Source organism: Myotis nattereri (assembly GCF_964212035.1).
Source record: "Myotis nattereri genome assembly, chromosome: 3".
Classification (NCBI taxonomy): domain Eukaryota; kingdom Metazoa; phylum Chordata; class Mammalia; order Chiroptera; family Vespertilionidae; genus Myotis; species Myotis nattereri.
Genome location: NC_138077.1, coordinates 127,033,819 through 127,049,450, shown reverse-complemented (window position 1 = coordinate 127,049,450; position 15,632 = coordinate 127,033,819). Strand labels below are relative to the sequence as shown.

At 48.3% G+C, this 15,632-nt stretch overlaps 1 protein-coding gene across 1 annotated transcript in view; it reads right to left on the bottom strand.

Annotated features, from left to right (window-relative positions):
- RREB1 (ras responsive element binding protein 1) overlaps positions 1–5,717 on the bottom strand; it is an 80,858-nt gene extending 75,141 nt beyond the window's left edge. Inside the window, exon 1 of the mRNA XM_081087340.1 lies at positions 5,616–5,717. The gene's annotated coding sequence lies outside the window, so the exon portion shown is untranslated. The remainder of the gene's footprint in view (positions 1–5,615) is intronic.
- Positions 5,718–15,632: the final 9,915 nt, after the last annotated feature.

The window sequence follows — 15,632 nt, the reverse complement described above, 5'->3', positions numbered from 1 at the left end:
GGGGACACTCAGACTCCAATTTGACTCACAGTCCAGCAGGTATTATGTCAAACCTAAAGGAAACCAGGTAATGTGAAAAGAATAGTCAAAGGGAAAACTGACCCACAGCCACATCAAAACCTGCCTCTACAGGCCTTTTCTAGTTACATCCCTTGCAACTGGTAGTCGATGGCTACAGGTATGGCCAGAAGTTAAGTCTACGGGTAAATGATTTCCCTTGTTTTATCTGGGAAGGTATTTCTCAGCTGAAGCCTGCAGTGAGCCACACACCCTGTCCCCCATGGTGTGCATCAGTAAATCTCACAAGTCCTCAACTGCCATCAAATATCACGCTCATTATTTCACCGCCAAGTGAATGCTTAAGGAGAACACCAGAAAGAACATGGCTTCCTGTGGTTTCCTCCTCCAACTTTAGGCAATGTGACAGGACATTGGAGAGGACAGTGGCAACACCCAGAGCAATTACAAGTGCCCAGCACCACAGCAGGAGAGGCCTGGGAATATAACTTTATTAAATGATGTTGCCATGAGTTTGGAAGCAGTCCTTTTCTTGTCAAGAGACAAAATGTGCCTTCTTATTAACAGACTTTTGAAAATATGAACCTAATGGTTTTCCAAATGGTAGGTGAAAGGACTAACTGCAGAGACATACTCCTTAAGACAACTGATTCAGCCTCATCCCTCACATATTTCCTCACAGAGGAAAGTAATGATCAAAATTAAAGGGGGAAAAAAAGCTGTTGTCTTTCCATGAAGTTTCCCCATGCCAGAAAACCATTTAAATTTAATAAAGATTGTGCTTCAAACTTCCTATTTTTAACTGCCTTTAAAGTTTATTTGGCAGATTTCTCTTTAAGAAAGGACATGTGAAGGAAGTACATCCATAAGTGTACACACACCTCAATTCTTTTGTAATGGGTTTCTAACGACAGCATCATCAGTCCCCTAGAACTGTAATCAATCAGCATGTAATTATTTGTTTGAGTCAAAGAAGTGGACACCTTCAATACCAAAACGATCTTCATTCTTTTATCTTAGTTTATTTTTATGGATTTTTATTTATTTCAGAGAGGAAGAGAGGGGGAGTCGAACTTGAGACCCTATAGTCTGCAGGCCGATGCTCTATCCACTGAACCAAACCTGCAAGGGCTAAAACCAACTTCAAATATATATATTTTTTCATTGATTTCAGAGAGGAAGGGAGAGGGGGAGAGAGATAGAAACATCAATGATGATAGAGAATCATTGATTGGCTGTCTCCTGCATGCCCCCTACTGGGGATCGAGCCCGCAACCCGGGCATGTGCCCTGATGGGGAATTAAATTGTGACCTCCTGGTTCATAGGTCGATGCTCAACCACTGAGCCATGCCAACTAGGCCATCTTCATCTTAAAAATATACTTCTCCCATAGTTTTATTGTACATCAAATTATAAAATAACTGGCTAGAAATCTTCTTTACTATAATTATGCCAGTAAAAAAAAATTAACCTTTCTAACAATTTATAGTATGAGTTTAGAAGATGATCTTGATTTTGTCCTATGACTCAACTTAGAAAAGAAAATGTGGTAAAGTTTACTAAATCTGAAAATAGGTTAGAGTAAACACCTTTAGGACTAAATATAATATTTTAGGTTAAAATAAAAATTTAATTTAATTCTATCATTGTGTAGGGAAAGAAAGTGGAGAGGAGGGAAATATTCAATATAAAATTAACAAAAATACATTCGCTAAGCAGAGCCAAATTGCCAGTAAGAATTTTTCTCACAGTCACTATAACATCAAAGACACATTCTTGCAAACTTCCTAAGTGTCTTAAATATAGAATACCTAGCAAGAGTCAAGAGAGCTAACCAGCATAGGGAGAAAAGTCAAGCAAACTTATTGTTTCCCATTTTGTCCTGACAAGGACACTTGCTAAATTGGTTTCTTCTGTTAGGATGAAGTGTGATGTAACCCACTGATGACACCAAGATCACCTACATTTACTTCCTTTTCCTGGTTTAAAGGTAAGTAAATAGCATTTTTTTTTAAAACAAAGACTGCTTATCTCTTTCCTAAAGATGCAATTAACAAAAGGAAACTCTCAGCTACACCAATTGAAGAGCCAGGGCACTCTGAAGAGCTGTTTCAGAGCCTCGTTTTCAGAGGTACCCAAACGAGCCCCTGGAGGTACCACAAGGTCTCACTCCAGTTTGCTCTTATACTTGAACTCTCCATTGGGACAATGGTGCAAAAGAGGGAAAGAACCTGGTTCTATGATGGGGAAAATCTACTTTAACAATGAGCTCACCCCTGTGCTAATTTAAACAGAGGCCAATATAGTCAATTCTACCTACCCCAGCCTGACCCTAGACCAGGGGTGGGCAATCCCTGGCACGTGTGCCAAACATGGCACGCCAGTAACTTTTGCTGGCACGTGAAACCCTGTCTTAAAATCTTCCATTCACAATTATTTTCTTAATATCGACTTTTTTATTTTTCAGATAAATTCAGTGTAGGTGCATCTTAGATAAATAAATAATCCTATCTAATAAAAGAGAAACATGGTAATTAGCGTACATCCGCTACCCTTCCCATTGGCTAATCAGCGAGATATGCAAATTAACTGCCAGCCAAGATGGCGGCCAGCAGCCAGGCAGCTTGAAGCTAACATGAGGCTTGTTTGCTTCAGTGACGGAGGAAACCAACGTTCCCCGCCTGCTTTGCCAGCCTCTGAGCTTGCAGTTTGAAACATTGTTACAAATATAGAAGCTAAACAAAACCCTAGAAACCTGCTTTCAGCCCGCTGGGATCTCAGAGCTGGAGTTGATACAGTGTTTCGATTATAGAACCCAAACAAACCAGATACCTGCTTTCAGCAGCAGAGGCCTCAGAGCTGGAGCCAGAGCTAAAGCTGGCCAGGAAAAAAAAAGAAAAAGAAAAAAAGGAGCAGTTGGGAGCTTCAGTCACCCGCCAGCCTGAAAACAGCCCTCAGCCCCTCACCCAGACTGGCCAGGCACCCCAGTGGGGACCCCCACCCTGAAGGGTATGTGACCAGCTGCAAACAGCCATCTTCCCCTCACCCAGGCTGGCCAGGCACCCCAGTGGGGACCCCCACCCTGATCCAGGACACCCTTCAGGGCAAACCAGCCAGCCCCCACCCATGCACCAGGCCTCTATCCTATATAGTAAAAGGGTAATATGCCTGCCAGCACCAGGATCAGCGGAGCCACGAGGCCTCCCAGCACCGGGATCAGCGGAGCTGAGAGGCCTCCCAGCACCAGGATCAGTGTGACAGGGGGCAGCGCCCAAACCCCCTGATTGCCCTGTGGCTGTGTGTGACAGGGGGCGGGGCCACAACCTCCCTATCTGCCCTGTTCCGTTCGCGACACGGGAAGGCGCCCCAATCCCCTGATCAGCCCTGCTCTGTGCCTGATAGGGGGGAGCTCCCCAAGCCCCTGATCGCCCTGCGGCTCTGTGTGTGACAGGCTGCGGTGCCCCACCCCCCACCCCGATGGGCCCTGCTCTGTGTGTGACAAGGTAGAGCCATAACCTCCCCATCGGCCCTGCCCTGAGTGTGAGAGTGGCGGCGCCCCAACCCCCTGATCGGCCCTGCTCTGTGGGTGATAGAGGGTGGTGTCCCAACCCCCTGATCCGCCCTGCTCTGTGCGTGACAGGGGGGAGCTCCCCAACCCCCTGATGGGCCCTGCTCTGTGTGTGACAGGGTATGGAGCCCCAACCTCCCTGATGGGCCCTGCTCTGTGCGTGACAGGGGGCAGAGCCACAACCCCCTGATTGGCCCTGCTCTGTGCGTGACAGGGGGTGGCGCCGCAACCTCCCCATCAACCCTGCCTTGAGTGTGACAGGGGGCGGTGACCCAACCCCCCAATCGGCCCTACCCTGAGCGTGACTGAGGGTGGCATCGCAACCTCCTGATCAGCCCTGCTCTGTGCATGACAGGGGGCGGCGCCCCAACTCCCCAATCGGCCCTGCTCTGAGTCCGACCAGGGGCTGCACCTAGGGATTGGGCCTGCCCTCTGCCACCCGGGAGTAGGCCTAAGCCAGCGGGTCGTTATCTCCCGAGGGGTCCCAGACTGCTAGAGGGCACAGGCCGGACTGAGGGACCCCCCAAGCTACCCCCCCAACCGAGTGCACAAATTTTTGTGCACCGGGCCTCTAGTTTTACATAACAAGTTATCTTAAAGACCATAGACATGGATTGATGAGAGAGGGGAAGAGCAATTTCTATGCCTCTGCCTTAACTCTCCCTGCCTCCCTAGATCCGACCAGTGTTTTGGTTTCATCCATATACCCTTGTGAATCTTTGTTCCCAGTGATGAATTTTGTTAAGTCTCATAATAGGAGTAGCCTGACAGATGAAAGTAGTAGCTCGTGCATATCTCTGAAGGTCACGAAATATAAACCTGATGTAAAATCTCTGTCATCAGTGATGCAGCAGCAAAAGTCCCACTGATAATATCAAACGGAGTCATAAAATTTTCTGTCAGACTATCAGTGTACATGTATACACTAAAAAATAAATGTATTTTTCATCATCATATACTGTGTTTTTGTTGCTCAAATGAATTTTATTATTTCTTCAAGGTTCTTCACATATGTACACCTTAAGAGATATCAAGTAGGCGTAACATGTTCTCAAAAAATTAGGGTTGGCAAGCAGAAGAATTTTGAGTCAGAGATTTTGCTGGTTCTGGCACGCACTCACAAAAAGGTTGCCCACCTCTGTCCTAGACTATATAAGAGTAATAACTCAAACTAACTAACCTAAACTTACTGATACTTGATCTCTGGGAATGAAACGTAAGTTTAAGAGTTTAGCCCGGCCAGCATGGCTCAGTGGTTGAGCATCAATCTATGAACCAGAAGATCACGGTTCAATTCCTGGTCAGGGCATATGCCCAGGTTGTGGGCTCCATCTCCAGTGTGGGGTGTGCAGGAGGCAGTTGATCAATGATTCTTCTCTCATTATTGATATTACTATCTCTCCTTCTCCCTTCCTCTCTGAAATCAATAATAAAAAAAAGTTAAAGGTCCATTCACAAAGCGTATTTTTCTTTATTTATATTTATAGTATTAATTTTTTATTCTCTCCTTTGCCCCATTTCTATTCCCTGACAGCATCCTGTACAGCAGCCTCACCACTGCAAATAATAATAATAATAATAGGAAATTATTGGTCCCATTCTAATACAATCTCCTCCAAATAGAATCAGAGAGGATTCGGAACTCAGATGAAATTCCCAATCACAGATATGAAAAAATCCTCATCTTCATTGACATGGCCAGGTGGACGGGCCTGGTATCCGTTTTTAGCACAGTCTGGATTTGGGGGTGTGCAGGGAGAAACAGGAGATGGGATTTATGAAGTGCTGCTTTCTTTTGAGACAAACACTAGGCACCCTTTTGGAGACTTCTCATCCTACACCTCAGGTCCAACAGGTCAAGAAGTAGCGATTCAGCTACAATTTCACCCTGGCTGTGCATCACAGCCTCTGGGGGACCTGGAGAAGGGGAGGGAACTCAAGGGAACGTGGGGCGCGAGAGGGAGAGAAAGGAAGACTCAACATTCAAAGTTACTGTGACTCAAGGAAAGTCAATAAAGTTTAACCAACCTGTTTTCTTTGTCTTATCAAGCTGGCCCTCCTTACTGAGGAGCTGGTGCTAGCTGGGCCCAAATGTGGGCAGGGTCACACCTCAAAGCCACCACCCCTGGAGCAGAGTGGGAGCAACCTACAAAATGAGAAAAGGTGACATTATAAGGGAGTCAACACCAAAAATGGTCCCATCTCTCTATTTCTCCACTTAATACCACCAGGAGTCACAAATTAGAGACAACAAAACGTTTCCCAGCCCCTGCCTGCACTTTGTAAGCAAGCTTCCAGCTCCTGGGTGGATTCCACCTAATCCTCCATTAGCCTCTGAGCAGGAGCCACTGGGGTCACGCGTGCCTGGGACAGACAGGCTCCCACAGCATGCCCCAGCCATGCCACGGGCAGCGTCACCGGAGAATGGCTTGGACCACTAGTTCCAGGTGGAGCTTCGAGCATCTCAATGGCATGTGAATGCTGATGGATGGCCAGTTGAAAGGGTAGAGAAGGGCGAGGCATGATTAAGTGCTATCAGAAACAGGGAGGAAAAAAGAAGAGCTGAAGAAAGTGAAAAATATGGAACTAAACAGTTCCTCAGTGTAAGAGAATGGGAGTGATGGGAGAAGTGTCCATAACAGCTCAAATAGGAACAAATGCATATTTTTACTTTCTGTCAAGTAAATGCAGCAAATTATTCAAATTGCATGGGCCCTTCAGGAGCTTGAGAATGTCTGCTCTGGGGGCCAAAGGCCTCCAAAGTGTGTCTGGGGAGAAAGCCATGTTGGGCCCTCCACAGAGTGAGAGAAAACAGGGAGGCAGTACTTCCCAGAGCTATGGCGTTCGGCCACACTCTCTGAAAAACAGCATCCCATAGCTAAACTGAAGAGTGAAAAACTGGGAAGCAAAAACTAAAGAAGTAAAATAAATGGCCACACAGACAAAACCGGTCAAGAAATACTTGCTTGGTATGTTTTCTCGTGTTTATTCCCCGTTGGAGTCAGAAAGGCTGCCCCATCATGTGAATGACCAGTTATCATCTCGACTCTTACTCTGTCCGCATGGAGTTACTGAGCACTTGAGGTGGCAAACCTCTGCCCGCCCCGCAGGGTGGCGGGGAGGAAGCCTCCCAGCCCTTTCTGTTAGAAGCAGCTCCTCACGGTTTCTGACACAGTGAACAGTTTCTCTCTTTACACCTCACTGCTTCAATTACTCATCTTTTTACTTTGAACCTTTCTCTTTTGAAAAGTTCTTTGCATTTTGAACCAGCCAGGGGAACCGGAACCTTACTCGTTCCCCTGTAATTCTCAAAGTTTCTTAGAGGCAAAACCCTCCTTGAGGATCTGATGCAATTGTGGCCCCTCCTACAGAAGAAGCATGCACATTCTTTACACTCAACCTTTTTTCTTTTCTTTTTTTCTTTTGGGTCAGTATCAGGAAGGCCAGGAATCCCAGATACCTCTGCAGGATAAGTAAGAAGAATCTTGGTTTCACTTGATATATAACCCACCTTCCTTTAAACTATGAATCAAGTCAATTTTATTAAAATTCCCATGAGATTTCAGAAATATAGGAACAAAACATCCTTTTATATCATCCCCACCCATCTAAACTTAAAGCTGCCTAGGATGAAATTAAACACTGTAAAAACAACAACAAAAAACAAGCAAGATTTTCTTGTTATTCGTTTTTAATCAATGGCACATTTTTATGAGGAAGAAAGTATAGAGAGAAATGGCTCCATACTTTTTTCTAGGAACCATCAAGATCTCTAAATAAGTAAACTATATGTAGAAACACACAGAGACAAGTCTCTGGAATTAAAAAATTTCAAAATATAACTAAGAGTCTCAAAATCTGGACATATGCCCTTCCCCTCAATTAAAAAAGATACTTGTAACCTCTCAGCACACACTGGGAACTCAGGGGAGGAACGGGCCAACCTGACAGATTTGACCTTGCAACTTCCATCCTCTGATTCTGGATGTAAATGATTTGAATATTGAGAATGTCTTGCAACCAAGCTGAGTAATAAGAGTCACTACCCTGTTTACTCTGGGTTCCACCAGGCAGGAGGGATTCATAGAACTCAGAGAGCGGAAAAGTACAGGACAGTTCTTGGAAGAAAACTCAAGATACCCCTTACCTCTATCAACACTGCCTCAAGGGGAAGAAAAAAAAAAAAGCAGTGAGGGAGGCTGCGCCCTAGATGATGCCTGTAGGGGAAATGCAATAAGCAGGCTGGGGAAGCTTCTGCCCCACAGGGAAGATGCTGAGTTTCTGACTTTGCATTCCCACACAGGCCTTGCCCAGATCTAGTGGAAGCAGGATGACTTGGAGATGGCAGAGTTCCATCTGTGAGGATGAGGGGGATAAGGCTAGCCCCCACCCCTGAGGAGATAAGGGACAATGCTATGTAAAACCAGAAAGAACCAGGTCCCAGAGATAGCAATGAGATGGAAAGATGGAAAATGCTCTAGAAACAAAGCTATCCAGCTTCTAGAAACCCTACAGATTCTTAAGGTGGAATCTAAAATCTTTCCCAAGGCCCCCAGGAAAGATGGCTAAGTTTAGATGCCTGGGATGACAGAAGACGCCCCCCCAACCTCCCCCAGCCCCATACACACATAACAGTGAGCTTTACAACACCACCAAACACCAAACTGGGAGAGCTGCTGTGCTGAGCTTGTTTTGCTTGAAGTCCCATCCAACCAGGAAAGGCTAAAAGAGTTTCAGAGGAGCTCAGGTACTAAGATGCTGTGAGCTGCTACGGAGCTTAACAAGCAGCAAGAACATCTCCGGAAGGATGGGCTGAGGCAGAAAGGAAACCTTCTTCCCCGTCTTGGCTAGCTGGGACAGAACCAAGCCAGACTAGATGTCGCAGCATGGCACTGCCTGTTCTCCCCTGCCTGCCAAGCACAGGACAAAACCATCTCCTCTAACCAGGACAGCCTCACGAGTGCTCTGAGGCCCAAGACAGCTGCGATGACGGCTCTGAGTTCCAGGAAGTGGATGTGTTTCTTGGCTTAGGGTGCACTCTATGCCTTGGATAGGGCGACACCCATGCAAGTCACCCTCCCCCCTTGTTGACATGAGCTTTGGTCCAACGGGGCCAGCGAGTGTCACACTGAGCAGGCCCTGAACAATCAGGCACTCAGAGCTGCTCAAGGGGACCCCTAAGAAGAGGGGGACGACCTCTTGGCCCACGTTCAAGAAAACAAAGTGTGCAGGGGTGGGGGGACTGTACCTATAACCAGGTACAAGAGCCTCCCTGTGGGTTGTCTTCTGACCTCTGCCTCAAGACTGCAGAAAATAGACTTTCTAACCTGCTAGTGAAAGCCCTCCATGCTCTGCCCTCAGTTTACCTTCTGGCCTTCTTGCCCACAAGTTCCCATGGTTACTCTCTGTTCAGTTTCTTCTGAACATTCTTCTCCCCACCCCATCCCTTAGGGACCACTTTCTACTACTAGATTTCCCACTAACCCCATTCTTAGTTCCAAACTTGAACTCTGAAATAATAGCAGCAGCTAGTACTTTTTTTATCCTCACCCGAGGATATTTTTTCCATTAATTTTTTGAGAGAGTGAAAGGAAAGGAGAAAAACATCGATGTGAGAAAGATACATCGACTGGTTGCCTCCTGCACACTGCCCAAATGGGGGCAGGATGTGACACGCAATTGAGGTACGTGCCCTTGACCAGGCATCGAATCCGAGACCCTTCGGTCTGAGCCAAACCGGCCAGAGCAGCTAATACTTTTTGAATACTACGTCGCCTGCTTTCATCTCATAACAGTCTATTAGGTGTACAGATGAGACAACTAAGGTGTTGGGGTTAAGCAACATGCCCCCAAGATCATGGGGGGAGAGCAACGTGAATCCAGTTTCTAATCTCTGTTAAGTTTCTTTTGCACAAAATTTGCACCTCCTAGCACAGGGATAGAGAGAACAGATGTGTTCCCCTCAGTCACATTCTCTGACTTCTCACAATCATATTCTGAGTCATTTCTGCCCTTCCAGGCTGCTCAGCGCCTGGCCTCCCATTTCCTCCAGTTTCTAGTAGGAAAAAGGAGTTCTCCCCTCCCACCTTCACCTTTGCCTTCTTCTCTGTGCAGGACAGGGCTGGACTTCCACCTCAGACTAAAAATTCACTGCACAGGGCAGGAGTCTGCCACAAGGGGATGGGGAACTCCACATCCAATGCCGCTGCGTCCTAGAGGCACCCAGACGAGGAGACGGGAAGGAAGCCCCCAGGCCCTGCTGAAGCCACACAGCCCAGTCCTGTCCAATGCTAGCTCGAGCTCAGAAGCGACCCATGAACTCCGGCCCACCTCTGCTTCCGTGAACGTGGAATGCACACCTGGAGCAAGAGGAAGCTCTGGTGACATGGGGAGTGAGTAGCCAGAAGTGCACACACCCAAAATTAAGCCAACACCACGGCAAGGAACTCTTACAGTCCCAGGTGAGAAGTTACCGGCCACTGACCCTCCAGCAGAGCCACCCAGCAGGTGCAGACCTTTGTAGAAGAGCGATTCTCAATGCGCGGAGGTCCCTATATGGTGCACCTTAAATGTACTCTGAAAATGCAGCTTCGTGGGCCTTGGCCGGGAGCTGCTGCCTCGGAGACTTGCCTGCATCTGTGTGCCAGCTACCCGGGGACCGTGGCACAGCCTGGGGAACCAGCGCTCTTCTTCCCACCATTCTGGGCGAAGGGCAGCACAAAACCACAGATCTCCCCGAAAAACGTCCTTCTGTCAGGATTTGGAAGGAGCCACTCTCAGAATAACCACCAAGGCACCGATTCTGACTTCAGCTTTATTTACTATAATCCTATCTAATAAAGCAGTAATATGCAAATGGACCATCACTCCAACACACAAGATGGCCGCCCTCGTGTGGTCAAAGATGGCCTGCAGGGGAGGGCAGTTGGGGGTGAACAGGCCTGCAGGGGAGGGCAGTTGTGGGTGATCAGGCCTGCAGGGGAGGGCAGTTGTGGGTGATCAGGCCTGCAGGTGAGGGCAGTTGGGGGGACCAGGCCTGCAGGTGAGGGCAGTTGGGGGGACCAGGCCTGCAGGTGAGGGCAATTGGGGGGAACCAGGCCTGCAGTGGAGGGCAGTTGTGGGCAATCAGGCCTGCAGGTGAGGGCAGCTGGGGGGACCAGGCCTGCAGGGGAGGGAAGTTGTGGGCGATCAGGCCGGCAGGGGAGGGCAGTTGTGGGCGATCAGGCCAGCAGGGGAGGGCAGTTGGGGGCGACCAGGCCAGCAGGGGAGGGCAGTTGGGGGCAATCGGGCTGGCAGGCAGAAGCGGTTAGGGACAATCAAGCAGTCAGGCGAGCGGTTGGGGGCCAGCAGTCCTGGATTGTGAGAGGGATGTCCGACTGCCCGTTCAGGCCTGGTCCCACCGGGGAGGGTGAGGAGGAGGGTGAGAAAGGGGAGTCCCGGAGGACAACCCCAATGAAAGCAGGCCTCTGCATGGTTCCCCCTGGGCCTCAGAACTATCTCACCACCTACTGTGGTTTGTGTCTTAATGGGACTCACAGCTGGAGGAAGAAAAATGAAACTGAGTTCATCCCAGCCGCCGAGAGCAGTGGGTGTAGGACCACCATGAGCTGCTGACACACCCTGGCTCTCTGTCATGGGTAAAGGGGACACTGACATTCAGGAAAGAGGGGGAAGGAGTGGCTCATGGGAGAGTGACAGGTTCTATGCTGGAAGCAGTTTCTCCCTTAGAAATAATTTGGGCATTTTAGTTGTTACAGTGCATACAATTTCAGCAGAGGCAAGGGCTGATTTTGAAGCCAGGGTTTTTGCTTACCAAATGTCTCTATGAAGTCAGATTCCATTCACTACTTAAAATATGAACTGCTGGAAAGGTGAAGAGATTTTTCTGGTATGTGCTAGATAAAACTATCCTATGACACCCCATTCTTCTTCCTGCATCTCTAAGGGCACCTGGCTTCCTCAGATGGAGGAAAAGGAGCAAAGCCCTGATTATAAGCTCTTCTGTCTGTAAATAAGACTATGAAGAAGCAGACTCCAGTCCTTGCAGCTCTCCTGGGGGCAGGTCTTACTGACAGGAACTAACTACTGCCAGATTCACGAAACCAAGACACAGCTGCCACATGGCAGCCATGTGTCACCCTGGGCCCTGCTCTTCTGAGAAGGGCCATGTCCCTCTCCCCAGGTGAACCAGTCTTTTCCTAAACATTGCTTTTCTGCCAGGCCACCAGGATCTGGTTACTTCATCACCTTCTTGCCCAACTTAGCAGAAACCTGTATGGTTCTCTATTCTGCCAAAGAAGCCGGAGAGGAAGAAGGTGGGCAGCCAAGGGAGCCTAAATAAGCAAGCACCCATGCTGGGCAGAGGGCCTACCACACCCTCACCTACCCCCAGGGCAGAGAAGGGTCTTTCAGGCTCAGGCAGAAGTCTCAGGAGGAGGGTCCTGCAGGGGATTGAGTTTTTAAGTCCACAGCCCACCCCACCCTGGGATCTGCTCTGTGGGCTTATCAAAAAGGGTAGGGAGAGGCCTCCACATCACTCCCTGCCTGAGGAGTTTAAAAACAGAAAAGAAGCCCAGCTGGTTTGGCTCAGTGGACAGAGTATCGGCCTTCAGACTGAAGGGTTCCAGGCTCGAATCCAGTCAAGGGCACATGCCTGGGTTGTGGGCTCAATCCCCGTCAGGGGGCATGCTAGGAGGCAGCCGATCAATAATTCTCTCTCATCATTGATGTTTCTATCTCTTCCTCTCCCTTCCTCTCTGAAATCAATAAAAATATATTAAAAATAAATAAATAAATAACAGAAAAGAAGATGTTACTATAATAGAAAACGGAATTTAAGTCAGAGTGTATCAGAAGTCTAGTGTATGTCGATTTCCCAGTAACTAGGGGTCACAGACTATTTGTGACATAAACTGAGTCAGAAAATTTGTTAGGCACTTTACATTTATCCCCAAATCCTCCCCCAAATCTTGTCCTATGCGGTCAGATTCAACCAGTGTCTGACCGTTCAACCAGCTGCTATGACACACACTGACCACCAGGCAGGTTAGCTTGCTGCTGGCATCCGGCCGATCGGGACTGGGTGAGATGGGCCAGACATGCCCTGGAGCCCTCTTGGGGTCCCTCTCCGGCCCCAATTGTGCACTGGTGGGGTCCCTTGGCCTGGCCTGCGCCCTCTCGCAATCCGGGACCCCTCTGGGGATGTCAGAGAGCCGGTTTCAGCCCAATCCCCGCAGGCCAGGCTGAGGGATTCCACCGGTGCACAAATCCGTGCACTGGGCCTCTAGTAAGGTAATGATTAGATTATTTGCGGGGTATTACACAGCTGTTAAGGGGGAGGGCTAAAATTCTTGTACTTTCTGCTGCATCACAAAGAGGACCATTAAAAACCCATTCAGAGAAGGGTGATTGGAGAACTAGAGAACTGGGAACCAAGTCAGAGGGAAAATAAGAAATGTCTGAAGGAACTAGAGATGCTCAGCCCATTGAAGATAAAGAAATGGAGACCTGCAAGGCTGGCTGCAGACACCTGAAAGCCTGGGGTGTGGAATAGGGGTGCACCCTTCCCATGTGTCCACAACGGCAGGAATGAGGTTTGGGAAAGAGACACAAAGAAGCAGGTCTGGGACTCCAAAATTCTTTACACCAGAGCTTTGAACAATTAAAGCTGCCCATCATGGAATGAGGCCCCATAAAAAGTGAGCTTGCTGTCCCTGGGATATTAAAGCAGAGGATCCTGCAGTTGGGTGGGAGACCAAATTGGATCATTTTTCTAACGTCTAGATTCTGGGCTTCTAAAAGGATGGTCCCTTGTCCATAATACTCTAAGATTCCAAAGTGTGCAGCAGAGGACAGACCACGGTAGTATAACTTAAAAAGCACTTGCTGCGGTGTCTAAATCTTGGACTAGAAACTCCGCTGGCCGCCGACGGAGCAACTTTAAGTCTCTGGCCTCAGTTCTCTCATCCAGAAAAATGAAGCTAATAATAACTGCCCGCCATACCTTACAGTACAGAAATCGATCAAAGGAATTATAACGCTTTACAGTGCGCTCTTCCTCTGGGGAGCACGCCCATGCCTTTCCGGCCCTGTTTTCTTCCCCTAGGTGCTTAAGTAACCTCTGCCTTTCTTCTCCCTCCTAAGCTCCAAGGGCCCTTCTATTACCTCTGTAAATTTCTAAATATAACTTTATCTCACAATTTGAAAAACAAAACAAAGAAATGGTCCAGCACCCCCCAGGATGAGCTATTGATGTTATGCTCTTTATCTCCCTACATTCCAATTTATTTAGCCTCTGGGCCAGTTCTCCCCAACCTTTTGATTCATCCACGGGATCCCCTATCAGATTGCAATGCTTTGAGGGCAGGGGCCAGTTTGATGATCTTAAAATAATTTCGGTTCCAACCCCTAAGTTTAACAATGAAATAGAAATATAATTTAGCTTATCACAAATGCAATCCCATTGACAATAAGGAGTAGAACATGCTGTGATGCGCAGGAAATAAAACCCCTCCTGTTTCAGTTTGCTGCTGAACAAACCCTGGTCAACTTCACACAGTCTTAGTAAGGAAGGTCCCACTGCTGGCTCCCACAGGACGAGGCTCTCTTCCAGACGCTCCCACACCTCTTCCCTCCCGGCTGTAGAACTCCATACAGCACAGCTGACACCCAGCACCCAGAATCCCAGGCAACTGGACCACAGTGATGGGACTGTTCTGGACACTACTCTGAAGTGGCTCTGGTGCCTTGGGTCACATTTACAGCCCAGGGGAGGAAGCTGGGGTAAAGTTCAGTAGCAGTTTGCTGACAATTTTAGGCAATATCCTGCAACTCTTTCATAGGCCCTGGGGTTGTGGCTGGCCTTTGTGACATGCTCTGGTAAAGGGTCAGCAGCTGCAGAAACAGGATTCTCTACTTTCCTCCTGAGGAGGAGCTGGAAGGCAAGCTAAGTGCCCCTAGGGCAGGTGGTCAACCTAGGATCTGGGCTTTAAATCCCCAGAATTCAGGGTGTGCACCACCACAGCCTTTATAAAATCAAAACTGCTTTGTAAACGACAGCATTGATTGAAATGCTTCTACCCTAATAGCTCAGAGAAGGCAGTGGAAGGAGATGAGTTCTTTCCTCGCCCACTGGAAAAGCGGTCAGCTGTGGTCAAAGTTTCACAGTGGGTAACCAGACATTACAGACCGTCAGCTGAGAATGACTGTGCTGGGTGCATTTACCAGGAGCTGGATGGCCTGCCCTCTATGCCTTCTGATGGATAACCTCTTCCCCCTCTAAAAAAATTATTCACCACTGTATCTATGAAGAAAAAACAAATACTCCAAGATATAAGTGGGGGATGAGTGTTTATCACAAGCCAACCAATTGAAAACACTAGCAAGCCAATGGATTTTCTTAAAGTAAACTGAGGAAAACCCAAACACTACTGTGGGATGGGACGGGCGTTGGAGGGAAGGTGGCACGTGGGCAGGTTTCTGTCCCCACACACAGCACTGATGAGCTGACCAGCAGAGGCACTTGGAGGAAGTCTGGGGCACTAAGGTCCTCTCAGTTCCTCCCCTGACCTGGTGAGAGGAGGGTGACTAGTTCAGGACCACTGCACCGCCTCGGGTAGCTAACTGCACTGCTGCTACACCAGCACAAAGGGCTGAGCCCCCGCCCAGCAGGGTCTGAAACAAGCATAATGTGTCCAAGGCACATCTGTCCTTTTGCGGGATGACTGAAATTACACAGGACGCTGACCATGCCCAGGCCTTTCAATGTGGGTTCACATGTTACAAACCCCACCCTGAGAAACAGATACCTGTCTACAAGCTCCTAAATGTTTCCCCGACCCATCCCTGCAAGTTATAAAGAACAGGATGGAAAATCTAAAAGGGGAGATCAACACCAGTTGGACAGGTCCCCTTCCCATAACCTCTGGTACCTGCGTGAGAGTTCATCCAAGTAACAGAAAGCGGGCCTGCGTTCCCACCAGCAAGATCGCTGCTGTGCGGGGCTGTTTTGTTCATCTGTTCGGCCCATGGACAGCCTGACACTTC